We start from the raw sequence: 14,571 nt of genomic DNA, 5'->3' as shown, positions 1-14,571 counted from the left end.
ACAAATGAAAAAGTTAATATCAAGGGATTTCAGTGTATAATCATGACAATCAACTTTGGAACTACACAGGAAATAAAATGTTGCTATGTCACAACTTTTTCCGTTTACATTTGGAAAATATACCAAAATAGCCTTTACTGTTTGCAAAGCACTTAAAGACAGTTATCATGCGATCTCTTTGGCTCTGAAGAAAACTTGATGATCCTCAAGCGAGGCCTGATGTTATAATGTTAACTTGTAGTGTCACACACCTGTAGCTCATGAAATGAATCACCAATATAATTGCTGTGTTTTCATTTCCTGCAATAAAAGGGTGTGTGTGTCACGTGGCGATGTTTGAACTAAACATAATAATTTAGTTTAAAAAAAGTGTTGCCGACAACGCCACCTGGGTTGAAGAGCCCAGGACTCTAACTATTTGACACAGGTTCTTTTAAAATCAGATTTGAGCAGAGTTAAAAACCACAGATAAAATTAAAAGTTCACCAAGGTTTATTGTAAACAGTCCAAAGTCTCTTTGCCCAGATTCAGATAGTCCCAGAGGAATCCTTCTCAGGACCAAATGCTGATCTCAATCTTCAGAGGTGATGGGGAGGGGATGAGGCCTTTGGAAGGGACAAAGGAAACAACACGTGGTCAGGTTCCGTGATTTAAAAAGGGAAATTCCCACGGTTTAAAATCCCAATAAAATCCAAAGTTTAAAATAGGCAATAGAGAGGTACTTAACCGGGAGAGGGGTATATCGCAACAACACCCCTCTAGTATCCAACGATGCTTCCCTCTCAACTCCGGCCGTCGTCTTCCATCTAGGGTCCACACGGGTCCCCTCGGGTCCAGCACTCCGCCTAGAGACGCAGAACACAGCCACCAGTTCTCTGTCGACACACCTGTCCACACTCTCACTCCCTCCTCTCGCCTGGCCCTGCAGCCGGCCTTCTTAGTGTCTGCAACTCAATCGGGAAAACACTCACGCTTTTCCTGGGTGATAACTTTACGTCATGCACCCAGGCTGGAGTTGTTACGCCGAACAGACACAGGCTGCTGCACTTCAGGTCTGAGGGTCTTTTACGATGGTGGTCTCCTGGTGGTCTCCTGGTGATCTGGCTGGTTCTCTGCCTGGCGTCCTCTCTGCTGCTTCACTGCCGCTGTCTAAATAAAAAGGTTATACCTGCGCATGCCACCAGCTGCGGCTTGTTGCGGTGATTAGTCTGCTGGCTGTGTGACGTTCAAGGTCAGCTTGTAAAACAGAAACACCAATTCAAAGTAATCTCAAATAACGAACTCTTAACATAACTACTGCAAAATAACACAACATGCAATATAACAAAACTTAACATGCTCTATAAACTTAAATCAGAGCAAGAAAACAAAGAATCAAAACATACAACACTAAAACTGACCCCGTCACATCCCCCCACAGCTAATAGTTAGCAGTCTCTGCAACAGTTCTCTCACAGTCTATAGCGTTCTGGTGGTATTCCCAGATTTGGTCTAGAGGACCGTCGAGGTACCTCAATGTCTGCAGGCCTGTTGGGGGCAGGAACACAATAAAACATAGGCAATTCTGCTTGTCTTCCTCCGGTCGGTTGTGAGGCCGGGGGTTGTGGTTGTGGCAGGGAACCTGTACACAGTTTGAGAGAGTTCCTGTGCAAAACCTTCTCCCTCCCCCCTTTCTCTGGCCTCACCCTGTACACCAGTCCCGAGTCCCCTACTGTCTCTAGTACAATGTGAGGTTCGGGGTCCCAACCTCCGTGCAGCTTCCCTTGGCCTTGTCTGTTTCGGTTGCGGACCCACACCCGCTCGCCTGTCAACAAAGGGGTAGCATTAGCTTTCTGGTCATAGCGGCGTTTTGTCTGTTCAGCAGCTGTGGTCATCTTTTTGCGCGCCAGATCATAGGCGTACGACAACTTCTGGTGATGGTCTTGAACCCAGCTTCCCAGCCCACTGTTTGGTCTCTCCTGTACAACCCCCAGCCCAACATCTACCGGGAGTCTGAGGTGCCGGCCGAACATCAGGTAAGATGGAGCAAACCCTGTGGCCGAATGTACTGTGTTGTTGTACGCTTGTAACAGTTCGGGTAAGTACTCTGGCCACCTACTCTGTTTTTCGGCCTCCAGGGTGCGGAGCATGGTGAGCAGGGTCTGATTCATTCTCTCTACCCTACCATTACCTGCAGGGTGATATGGAGTAGTCCTGCTTTTAGAGACCCCATACAGATCACACAACTGTTTCATCAAATCCGATTCAAAGTTGGGACCCTGATCAGAATGGAACCGGGCAGGGCAGCCAAAAGTCTGTATAATTTGGGACCAAATGGCACGTACTGTGGTTTTAGCTGTCTGGTCGCGAGTGGGCATAGCCCAGGCGTAGCGAGTGAACATGTCTGTCATGACCAGAATATTTTGGTACGAGTCACTGGGTCTACTTAGTGAGAGAAAGTCAAGGGCTATTACCTCTAAAGGGTACGTAACAGCAACTGGGTTTAAGGGAGCTCTTGGTTGTGCCCTGTCTTTCTGCAAGCTGCAAACTACACACCCAGACTGGAAACCCCGCACCTCTTTCTCCATGTCGACCCAGAAGAAGCGGCGCCTCAGGGTGGTCAACGTCCTCCCTGCACCGGCATGCGCTGCAGCCTCGTGGTGCCGTCTCCACACATCTTGTCGCCTTGAACCTGGACACACAATCTGGAACATTTGCTCAAGAGTATTAGGCTCGATGAATCTACGACACAGAACTCCTTCCCGGACACAGAGCCTCTTGTATTGTTTTAGCAGTCTAACAGTGTCAGTCGTGAGAGTGCTCTGTTCAGCGCTATGGGGATAGGAGCCTCGTTCCACATACCTCTTTACAGCCTGGATGTCAGGGTCGGCCTGTTGTTCAACCACCCAGCTGTTATTCTGCAGCAGGGAGGAGTCCTCTTGTTCCACTACTGCTGATGTTACAGTGGCTGCAGTGTTGGTCGTCGGCTGCTCTGGTTGGGGACAAACTGCAGGGAACCGGGAGAGGGCATCTGCGTTGATGTTCTCCCTCCCAGCACGATACTTCACTTCGAAGTTAAAGGATGCCAGCTGGGCTACCCAACGCTGCTCTACTGCACCCAACCTGGCAGACTGTAAATGGGCAACAGGGTTATTGTCCGTATATACAATAAACTCAGCTCCCGTCAGGTAATCTTTGAATTTCTCTGTAATTGCCCATTTTAATGCCAATAGTTCCAACTTGAATGAGCTGTAGTTGGCATCATTGCGCTCTGTGGGATGTAAACTCCGGCTGGCATAGGCGATTACTCGCTCCTTACCTTCCTGGACTTGTGCCAACACTGCTCCCAATCCTTGGTGGCTGGCATCTGTGTATACAACAAATGGCTTGGAAAAATCAGCATAGGCCAGCACGGGAGCTTCAGTTAGTGTCTTTTTTAGATCATCAAAGGCAGTTTGGGCTTCAGGTGACCAACTTAAGGGGCGGGAGCTTAGGCGTTTGTCATTTGGTATGCCAATCAAAAGGGAATTTAGGGGTCGTGCAACTTTAGCAAACCCGGGGACAAACCGTCTATAATACCCCGCAAGGCCCAAGAAGGCTTTCAACTCTTTGGCTGAAGTGGGAGTGGGCCAATCAACAACAGCCGATACCTTTTCTGGGTCAGGCATGACCCCCCTGCGGTCCACTACATGCCCCAGGAATTTCACTTGTCGTTTAAAAAGTTTGCATTTGTCGGGACGAAGCTTCAGGCCATGCTTCCATAGGCGTTCAAACACTTCCTCCAAGTGTTTGAGATGTGTGGTGAAGTCTGGTGAGTAGACAATGATGTCGTCTAAATAAACTAATAAAGAGTCTGTGATTTGGCCAGAGAGGCACTGCTGCATTAAACGTTGAAACGTTGCTGGAGCATTGCAGAGGCCGAAGGGCATGCGTTGGAACTCGAATAAACCTAATGGGGTTGTGAAGGCAGTTTTCTCACGGTCTTGTGGATCTACCTCTACCTGCCAGTAGCCGCTGGCAAGATCTAAGGTGGAGAACCACTCGGCCTGGGTCATCGAAGTCAGGGTCTCTTCAATCCTAGGAAGTGGAAAAGCATCCTTGTGAGTCACAGAATTTAACTTCCTATAGTCAACACAAAATCTCCAACTGCCGTCTTTCTTTCTCACCATAACGATGGGAGCTGCCCAGGGACTAGAACTTTCAGTTATAATGCCATTTTGTAACATACCTGCTAGTAGGGCTCGCATATCTTTATACAGCAGAGGTGGTAAAGGTCGGAAGCGTTCTCTTACAGGAGCTGCATCACCGGTGGGGATGGAGTGTTTCACAGCATCTGTCCTCCCAAAGTCTTCCTCATGTGTGGAGAAAGCTTTTTCCCACTTTTGCAGCAGGGCTGTTAACTGACCTTGTTCCTCCTGGGTTAGGTCAGGCCGATCAGCCAACTTCGATACTTTGAACACTTGGTCTTCTTCTACCTCATCACAGACATCCACCAGTCTCACCTCCACCATGCCATCAGTATCAGGTATTAGGCTGACATCACGTGCTCCATGGACATCCGTTTCATCCACTTGAAACAGTCGGCCCAGCTTCTGGTAGCGCCCTAGGGAGACAGGGAAATCATGCAAATTGCGGAGGCGGACGGGAAGTCGGCCTTGCTTCAGTTCAACCAGTGTCCGGGCAACAGAAACAGCGCCGGGCTCCTGGAGTGCCTCTACCAGTCCATGATAATCACGCCCTTGCGGCCCTGTCTTGGCACGGCCCCAGACCACTACTTCACTTCTCGCTGGTATCGTGACTCCTCGGCGGCAGGCTGGCCAGATGTAGCCCAGGAAACCGTCCCCTGAGGCTACAGTTCTGCGGCACACAGCGAAGGCCGACCTCCAGGCATTCTGAAATCTTGGGTTCTGACAGGAAAAAGACACTGGACCATTTGGGTTATTGAACACAGTATCCCAGCATGCTCGTATCACATTCATGCCGATAATGAGGGGGTTAGTTGAAAACTCGTCTTTCACAATAAAAACTCCACGCTGGTCTAATTTATGACCCTCAATGACAAAGTCCATTGTGACATAACCCAGACACGGGATACGAAGGCCATTGGCAGCTTTAAGTTTAATCATGGCTGGGAGTTCTTTAACTGCATATTCAGGGAAATGTTGAGAAAAAACACTATGTCGTAACAATGTGGTCTGTGAGCCCGTGTCTAACAGTCCTGACAGTGTAACCCCATCCATCTTCACCTCAACATGTGGGCATTGTCCAATTAAGGCATCAGTAGGCTCTTGTAACCTCTCACCCTCACCTAACCCCACTGCTCGAGCCTCAGTAGTGGGGTAAGTTAGTTTAAAGGTGATGTTGACTGGTTAGAGTCTCTGCAGAAACGAGCAATGTGACCCACTTGTTGACAGCGTCTGCAAATAGGCTTACCATCGGCTGACCACGAGTTGGACGAAGCAGGTACTCTATGTCGTTCCGGTTCTCGTCGCTGTGTGTAGCTGGTCTGCCTTTGTGGGCTTCTTGGCCTGAGTTCGCGGACAAGTTCCTGTGTCCAGTCTTTTAACTGGTCTTTAAGTTCCATCATGATTTCTTTTTTAAGTTCTGTTTTCCAATCCGTTTCCTGCGGGCGAGAATGAGGATTATTTGCCCCCCCCACAGCAGTGCATATTACCTCTGGCCTTTTGTGTCCACATCCATCCTCCTCTAATAACAGGGCTTCCTGTCGGAGGGCATTGAAAGTCCCATCTGGGTGTTGACGGGCATATCTCCTCAATGTTTGGGTTAAAGGTCCTTCCTCCAACCCAAGTAGAAACTGTTCCTTCAAGTGGACATCGGTGGGGGCTCCGTCTGGGTCGGATTGTTGCAACTTGTAATTGAGCTCCCTTAACCTGAGAACATAGGATTGTACAGATTCATCCGGCTTCTGCCGGCATCCATAAAACTGTGCTCTGACAATTGACACTGGAGCTCGCCCACCATAAAGACCATTCAATGCATCAAAGATTTTTGCAGTTGTGTTGCGATTTTCCTCCTCCAACACATTAATTTGCCTTCTAGCTTCCCCTGTTAGTGCCCCCATTAAAACACCCACTTTCTGTTGTTCTGTCTCGACATATTGCACTAGCCCTTTTAACTGTTCTTTCCAATCCTCATATTTGAGCTCCAAATTTGGGCCCCCAAACTTTGGTACCCATGGCGCACCCGGAAACACAGGCATCATCATTTTTAAAACTGGTTAAAAGGATCCAATAATAAATAAAAATGTGTAAAACAAAAAATACCTTGGTTTCAACTCTGCTCAGGTACCTGATCCTGCCGACAACGCCAGAAAATGTCACGTGGCGATGTTTGAACTAAACATAATAATTTAGTTTAAAAAAAGTGTTGCCGACAACGCCACCTGGGTTGAAGAGCCCAGGACTCTAACTATTTGACACAGGTTCTTTTAAAATCAGATTTGAGCAGAGTTAAAAACCACAGATAAAATTAAAAGTTCACCAAGGTTTATTGTAAACAGTCCAAAGTCTCTTTGCCCAGATTCAGATAGTCCCAGAGGAATCCTTCTCAGGACCAAATGCTGATCTCAATCTTCAGAGGTGATGGGGAGGGGATGAGGCCTTTGGAAGGGACAAAGGAAACAACACGTGGTCAGGTTCCGTGATTTAAAAAGGGAAATTCCCACGGTTTAAAATCCCAATAAAATCCAAAGTTTAAAATAGGCAATAGAGAGGTACTTAACCGGGAGAGGGGTATATCGCAACAACACCCCTCTAGTATCCAACGATGCTTCCCTCTCAACTCCGGCCGTCGTCTTCCATCTAGGGTCCACACGGGTCCCCTCGGGTCCAGCACTCCGCCTAGAGACGCAGAACACAGCCACCAGTTCTCTGTCGACACACCTGTCCACACTCTCACTCCCTCCTCTCGCCTGGCCCTGCAGCCGGCCTTCTTAGTGTCTGCAACTCAATCGGGAAAACACTCACGCTTTTCCTGGGTGATAACTTTACGTCATGCACCCAGGCTGGAGTTGTTACGCCGAACAGACACAGGCTGCTGCACTTCAGGTCTGAGGGTCTTTTACGATGGTGGTCTCCTGGTGGTCTCCTGGTGATCTGGCTGGTTCTCTGCCTGGCGTCCTCTCTGCTGCTTCACTGCCGCTGTCTAAATAAAAAGGTTATACCTGCGCATGCCACCAGCTGCGGCTTGTTGCGGTGATTAGTCTGCTGGCTGTGTGACGTTCAAGGTCAGCTTGTAAAACAGAAACACCAATTCAAAGTAATCTCAAATAACGAACTCTTAACATAACTACTGCAAAATAACACAACATGCAATATAACAAAACTTAACATGCTCTATAAACTTAAATCAGAGCAAGAAAACAAAGAATCAAAACATACAACACTAAAACTGACCCCGTCACATGTGACCCTTTCAACTTTTCAAAGATTAAGCAGGAGGTGTGTGCTCTCCATTAGTGAAAGGTTACTATTAACAACTGAGAGATAATTTAAGCAAAAACAAAATGTCAAACGTGTTGGAGAGGTCCTCATCTGTGTCAAGTCTGTAAAGAATTTCCTGTTACTGTTTGCATTTCCCAGAAATTAAAAGCAAACATGTACAACCTCATTCTTTACCTAACAAAAAATATATACAGTGGGTACGGAAAGTATTCAGACCCCTTTAAATTTTTCACTCTTTATTTCATTGCAGCCATTTGCTAAAATCAAAAAAGTTCATTTTATTTCTCATTAATGTACACTCAGCACCCCATCTTGACAGAAAAAAACAGAAATGTAGAAATTTTTGCAAATGTATTAAAAAAGAAAAACTGAAATATCACATGGTCATAAGTATTCAGACCCCTTAAAATTTTTCACTCTTTATTTCATTGCAGCCATTTGCTAAAATCAAAAAAGTTAATTTTATTTCTCACTAATGTACACTCAGCACCCCACCTTGACAGAAAAAAACAGAAATGTATAAATTTTTGCAAATGTATTAAAAAAGAAAAACTGAAATATCACATGGTCATAAGTAACCCTTTGCTGTGACACTCATATTTAACTCACATGCTGTCCATTTCTTCTGATCCTCCTTGAGATGGTTCTACTCCTTCATTGGAGGTTACAAAAGAATTTCTGCAGCACTCAAGGTTCCTAAGAGCACAGTGGCCTCCATAATCCTTAAATGGAAGAAGTTTGGGACGACCAGAACTCTTCCTAGACCTGGCTGTCCAGCCAAACTGAGCAATAGTGGGAGAAGAGCCTTGGTGAGAGAGGTAAAGAAGAACTTTCTCCCATCTCCCCACTGCATCTCTGGAGCTCAGCCACAGTGATCTTGGGGTTCTTCTTTACCTCTCTCACCAAGGCTCTTCTCCCACGATTGCTCAGTTTGGCTGGACGGCCAGGTCTAGGAAGAGTTCTGGTCGTCCCAAACTTCTTCCATTTAAGGATTATGGAGGCCACTGTGCTCTTAGGAACCTTGAGTGCTGCAGAAATTCTTTTGTAACCTCCAATGAAGGAGTAGAACCATCTCAAGGAGGATCAGAAGAAATGGACAGCATGCAAGTTAAATATGAGTGTCACAGCAAAGGGTTACTTATGACCATGTGATATTTCAGTTTTTCTTTTTTAATAAATTTGCAAAAATTTCTACATTTCTGTTTTTTTCTGTCAAGGTGGGGTGCTGAGTGTACATTAGTGAGAAATAAAATGAACTTTTTTGATTTTAGCAAATGGCTGCAATGAAATAAAGAGTGAAACATTTTAAGGGGTCTGAATACTTATGACCATGTGATATTTCAGTTTTTCTTTTTTAATACATTTGCAAAAATTTCTACATTTCTGTTTTTTTCTGTCAAGATGGGGTGCTGAGTGTACCTACATTAGTGAGAAATAAAATGAACTTTTTTGATTTTAGCAAATGGCTGCAATGAAATAAAGAGTGAAAAATTTAAAGGGGTCTGAATACTTTCCGTACCCACTGTATATACATGCATTTTGGCATCTCAATAATGTCCTCCGGTATCAATCAAGTTAATTGAAACTGGTCAAGTCTAATTTGTATGTTGCCTTGTGGTCTAGACGGGCAGCTGCTTTCCTCTTCCAGTGCAATGCAGTGTACATAATGGTTGTTGAGATAAAGTACAACACATGGTGAAATATTAACAGCTTAAAAGCCCACAACATCCTGCTGAATGATGTCACCATGGTCACCAAAGCCTCTCTTCCGAGTGTGCTCCGTTGAGCTGTTGAAGATGAAGCACAGAGGCTGCATGAGTTGCCTTGTTGTTTTTTATCAGATCCGTCTTACTTGACTTCACTGTCAGTTTTGTAGCTCAAACCAGAAGCAGGACAGCCTCACCTCAAATTGCCAATTAGCCTGGCAGTGATTACTGCCGTTGGAGGAGGTGCAGCGCTAAGAGCACTAATATATCCGATTTCCTTCAACCCCGCTAATGTTTCACCTAAAGTGCTGTATGATTCCTCTCAACCTCAAATGGAAACCACTAAGAACATCATCAGTGGAGGCCACAGCTCATCCCTCTGAATGGCTGATGCCCTGTAATTGACACAACCAATGAAATCAATTAACACAGTCCACACTTCAGTCACCTCCCTCCGCCAAGGCAAAATAATCTTGTTCTCAAGTATAGCTTTATTTATTGCCCTTATGAACAGACTGCAGCTGTAGTTTCATTTATTTGTAGTTTTTTTTTTTTTTAGTTTTAACTGCTGTATGAAAGAATGATGCCTGCATTATATGATTCAAACCACTCTGTAGATGTATATAATTTCATTGCTTTGGGTTAGGGTTAGACTTCATTTCATTAGTTGCACAATGAATAAAATGCTGATATAAGCATTCCTACATGCTGTGTGTGTGCTATATACAATGTTATTTACGTATAGCTTTGTGTGTTGCAGTTTCAGCATTTTTTACCCAATAGACCTAGATTATAACAATTATTATTATTAATATGGATCTGCACAAAATTACAAACTCATACATCTGAACCTCATAAACATGTCTGAATTTTGACGTCAAGATCTAAAGATTATTTTCTGAGAAACTTATTATAATGTTGAAAAATTCCGTATCACACAATATATAGGAAATTGATACAATTCCTGACTCTGCGCCAAGGGGGCAGTTGTCGGTCTGAGAAGTGAAGCTCACTTCCGCGTTCAAAAAACTGCAATCCCCTCGGCTGTCGCTGGGGGCTGGCTCCAGAAGGGAGCAACTCCAATTGAGCCCCATGTTAAAATAGCCGATTTTACAGCTTAAAAAAACACATTTACAGCCTGGTACATTTAATTTTTTTGGTCTCAACCCATAGTTTCTACCCCCGCACACACTCTGAGGGGGGTGAATTTTTTTTAAACTCTACAGTACCGTTTTACTATTATTAGGTTTAAAATTCTGGCCAATTAGGGCGCGGGAACGTTGAGTGACAGGTCCGGAGACCACTGCTACGAGGCCAGTGGGCGGGCCCTCGGCCGGCTAACGGCCGCACCGCTCCAAATATGGCAAGTAGAATCCAACATGGCGCAGCTCAAACCCCCGTAGTAGCGGCACAAAACAGACTCCCCCAAACCAATGGGTGACGTCACGGGTGCTACGTCCATTCTTTTTACAGTCTATGCTCTGCGCCTTTAAATGAAGTCTTCCCAAGCCTATCCCTCCACAAAGTTTGGTGCAAATCAGTCTTTCCTGTCTTGGGCGGTCTGTCTAGATTTGCATTTGCTGCATTAATATAAAGAAACTTTTGATACATGTTTTCAAAAAAGGAAAATCAATACAGCTGATTCCTACATCCTCATGCGGGTAATACTTTAAAACAAGACAAGGGAGGCAATTATGATGATGAAGAGAGAGAATAATTTAAATGCATGTGAAGGTTAGTATGAAACACACGTGTGCAAGTTCTGCATCACCGCGCCACTGCCCTGACCCGTACCTGAGCCAAGACACCTGGATGATGTCTTGACATCACTGCTCCCAGAACAGCAGAAGTCATTATACAACTCTTTTCACAGGCTGAAACTACTCCTCATGACTAATTAATTGACTTTGACATGTAACTGGAGGAGTGTTCCTTTAAAACCCACAACTAGTCCTAATTTTTCATGTGGGCAGTGAGATGTATCTCAAGAAACAGAAAATTGTCACGTCTTCAGAAGTTGTTTTGACACCCTTTGATCAGATCCGACACTTTGATGGTAATGAATGGTTTTGCGCAGTGTGTAAACTTTCACTGGAGAATATCAAGTATATTGCCAATGGTAAAACCGTATAAGACATGTTATGAGAGATTTAGAGAAAATGCTGTTGCAAGTAGTGAGAGGCTTTGTCAACAACTGCACTCACAGAGGAGAAAACAAAGCCTTTGGTTTAGAGACAGCCGAGCAGCAAATTGGCAGCCATCACAGCCAGATGTCCCTCAGGACGCTGTGTGGGGCTTGAGAGCGATGACTATATTTCCTAAGGGGAGCTGCATCTCCTCATCTGTCTCACGTCCCAAGGCCCCGTCCTCTGCGCGCAGCTCAAACTTCTAATAAAAGTACTAAAGAAAATGTTCTAAAAAACAGCAAGCAACACTTAGTAGTTTTGTCAGCCAGCATCATCAGAGAGAATCTGAAATCCGAAGTTCAGATGCTGAAACAATTCCCAAGGTATAAATTTATTACCACAAACTCTCATGTTCATGTTTGCAACTCTACTACGCTGTTGCAATTTAAAAGAAGAGTTTTGTGGCACAAAGAAAAAACAGCACTAGATGTTTGTTTTTTATCTGAAGGTTTTTTTTTCTCCGAAACCCAAAATAAAGCAGCTATTAAAAACGTAAAGAATTTAGATTTCCTCATAATTGCTTATTGTTTTTTAGTTTATCATATGACACTTGCTTTCTGACCCATCTTCTAGGCACATTTATTTTCTTCCTGATACATTCAAATGATCATTTCATCTTTTCAAAGGATTCTTATAGCCCTAAAATTGAGATGACAGGAATGAAAGCAAACGCTTGGCTGAATGTCTTAAATGTATTTATGAAGATATATATATACCGTAATCTGATTTAACATAGTGCCATGTACTTTATGAAATGTTTCCAAGTCACCCAAGGGACAGGATATATCTGACTGTCAAGTGAAGAGAGGAGAGTATTTCAGAGCTAAATCGAGATACTGCGGAGTGTGTAATTTTACATGAACACACTGTATCTCACAGATTTTAACACCTTAATCCTGAACCAGGACTTGGTGCTGAACTGCCACATTATTTGGATTTGTAGCATACACAATGGGAACACCACAAGTGGTTCCAGTAAAGTGAATCAATGGTAGAATAGTCACTAAAATGTTAAAATTGAAAAGTTTTAAAATGCTTCATGCCACTTTACTGATGGAGCAGTAGGCCTATAAATTGGAGCCTGTAGATGAGATGGTGCGTCAAAAGGCCAAGTGCCTTGTTGGACCGTTAAAGCTGCAGTAACCAATGTTTTTATATCAACAATGGGTCAGATTACAAAGTTTAATGTGAAAGGTGTCAAACACAGTCAGACATTTCCCTTAGGGAGATGAGATGAAAACACAGTGAATATTAAGCCAAGAAACACAACATGATCACATTTCAGCCTTATAAGGTGATAATAAGCTAACTTGTGTTCACAACTTACTTTACTGCCCACAAGTGACCAAAATAGTATAAATAATTTAAAAAATTGGGTGATACAAGTTGGCCGGTGTTAACTGAGGGCAGGCAGCCACAGAGGAAATGATTCCAGTCTGGGCAACAGTGCTAATGACAAACAGGAAGCCCTGCTGCAAGTCACTGTCAGCCAAAAGCTAACAAGCTAACACACCAACAGGCTGAGAGGCAACGAAACACACAAACACTGCACCAGAAAGAACTGCAAAGACACACAATTCCTGTTAAGTGATTGGATTTTCTGTCATTTTTCTTCCACTGACCAACGGATGGTGTACTGTAATTATTTATTTACATCTTAGCACGTCGTCAGATTTAATTTGATTTGCGTTAATTAGTCCTCCCTGTCACTGTGTGGGTTTTGCTTCATGCTGTTGCCCTTCCCACCATACGTCCAGAGACATGTCAGGTGAAATGGAGACTCTGAGTTTCCCCGTGGTCTGAATGTCTACTAACTGGCAACCTGCTGTCCAGGGTGCCCCACCCACCTTGCCCTCTAGCTCCAGAAATATGCCAGTGTGCTCACTTCTGTGTCTCTTTCCTTCTAAGCAGACACAAACCAATTAGAGCCTCAGTCACATCAAGCTTTCTCGTTTCTTCTCAGCCCCTCGCTGGGCCCCATCAGCATTCAGTGTCAGCGAGGCCTAATGGCAGATGGACAGATGGACGGCCCCATCCATATTCATTCACGGGATAGTTCATGTCTCCCATGTAAAGATCTGTCTGTCAGTAAGCAGCATGTGTCAGTGAGTCAATGAAAAGGTGTCAGAGAGGAGAAAAAAAGGACTGTTTGAACATCCAAACATGAGCAGCCAGTCCAAAATAGTCACTGAAGAAGATAGATTGAGGGATATTAGCAGCTAAGGTGTCAAAATGGCTGACAGGTGGACGGCAGCAGGCACGGAATCACTTTGCCAGATTTACAAATCTTTTGGCTTTGTCAAATAGAAAGAGTCATGCCAGCTTCAAAAAAGAAACCCTGCTACTCCTCGGCAAAAGCCCACAATAAATTTCTATTAGCCTGCTTCGCTCAGAAGACACCTCATTATCTTTGCACAGGAAGCTTTCCCTCAAATGTCGCTTTCGTGTCAGAGACGGGTCATGTTGCATCACAGTGGATGCGTCGCTGCAGGGTATTCCACTGTGAGAGAAGTCAACAAAGCCGTGGAAGTTTTTTAATTCTGTGGGAGGAAAATTATTGAATTTATGCAAATGAATAAAACGCCAAAGGCTGCTGTTAAATACACATCGCAGTCAAGTTGTGAAATGACATCTTTGTGGTTAAAAGTAGGATATTAAGTAATGTTTTTGTTGCCGCGCATAAATTGTTCCACAGAGTCTGTCAACACTACTACACCGTAAATATGTTGTCACGGAGGAGCTTTATTGAAGGATACAGCAGGTTTTAGATTGGCAGAGGTCATTTTAGATTAAAACTAAATTTCACATTCAGTCCGCGACAGTTTTGTTATAATACGACAGTAGCAAAAGGAAAAGGTGCAGTAGTATAAAGAGCGTGTGCATGGACAGAGGAGTTTGGGACTTTGACACAGGAGAGTCGGGGGTTGATTCCCACATGAAACAATGAGTCACATGCTTTGTTAAAAGTAATATGCCCAACAAATTGAGCGACATGGAGATCTAAGATTTGTCCTTGTGTAAAGCTAAAGGTTGTTGCAAAACTACTGCCCATCATTTCTTGACAGTATGGTTTGTTATTTGTCAGTCTTGTAGTGACATTGAACTGCCTTCATTCATTTCATGCTTTTCATGCAGGCAGTATAGTCCTGCCTCTCCTCAGTCCCATTGTTTCTGCTCAATAACAGGTCAGAATTTGTGCAGCCGGAGGTACACGCCTGCTCAGCTTGTGAATCATTG

Source organism: Trachurus trachurus, assembly GCF_905171665.1.
Source record: "Trachurus trachurus genome assembly, chromosome: 20".
Lineage (NCBI taxonomy): Eukaryota > Metazoa > Chordata > Actinopteri > Carangiformes > Carangidae > Trachurus > Trachurus trachurus.
The sequence above is the reverse complement of the archived record's forward strand: the minus strand, read 5'-3'. Positions refer to the sequence as shown.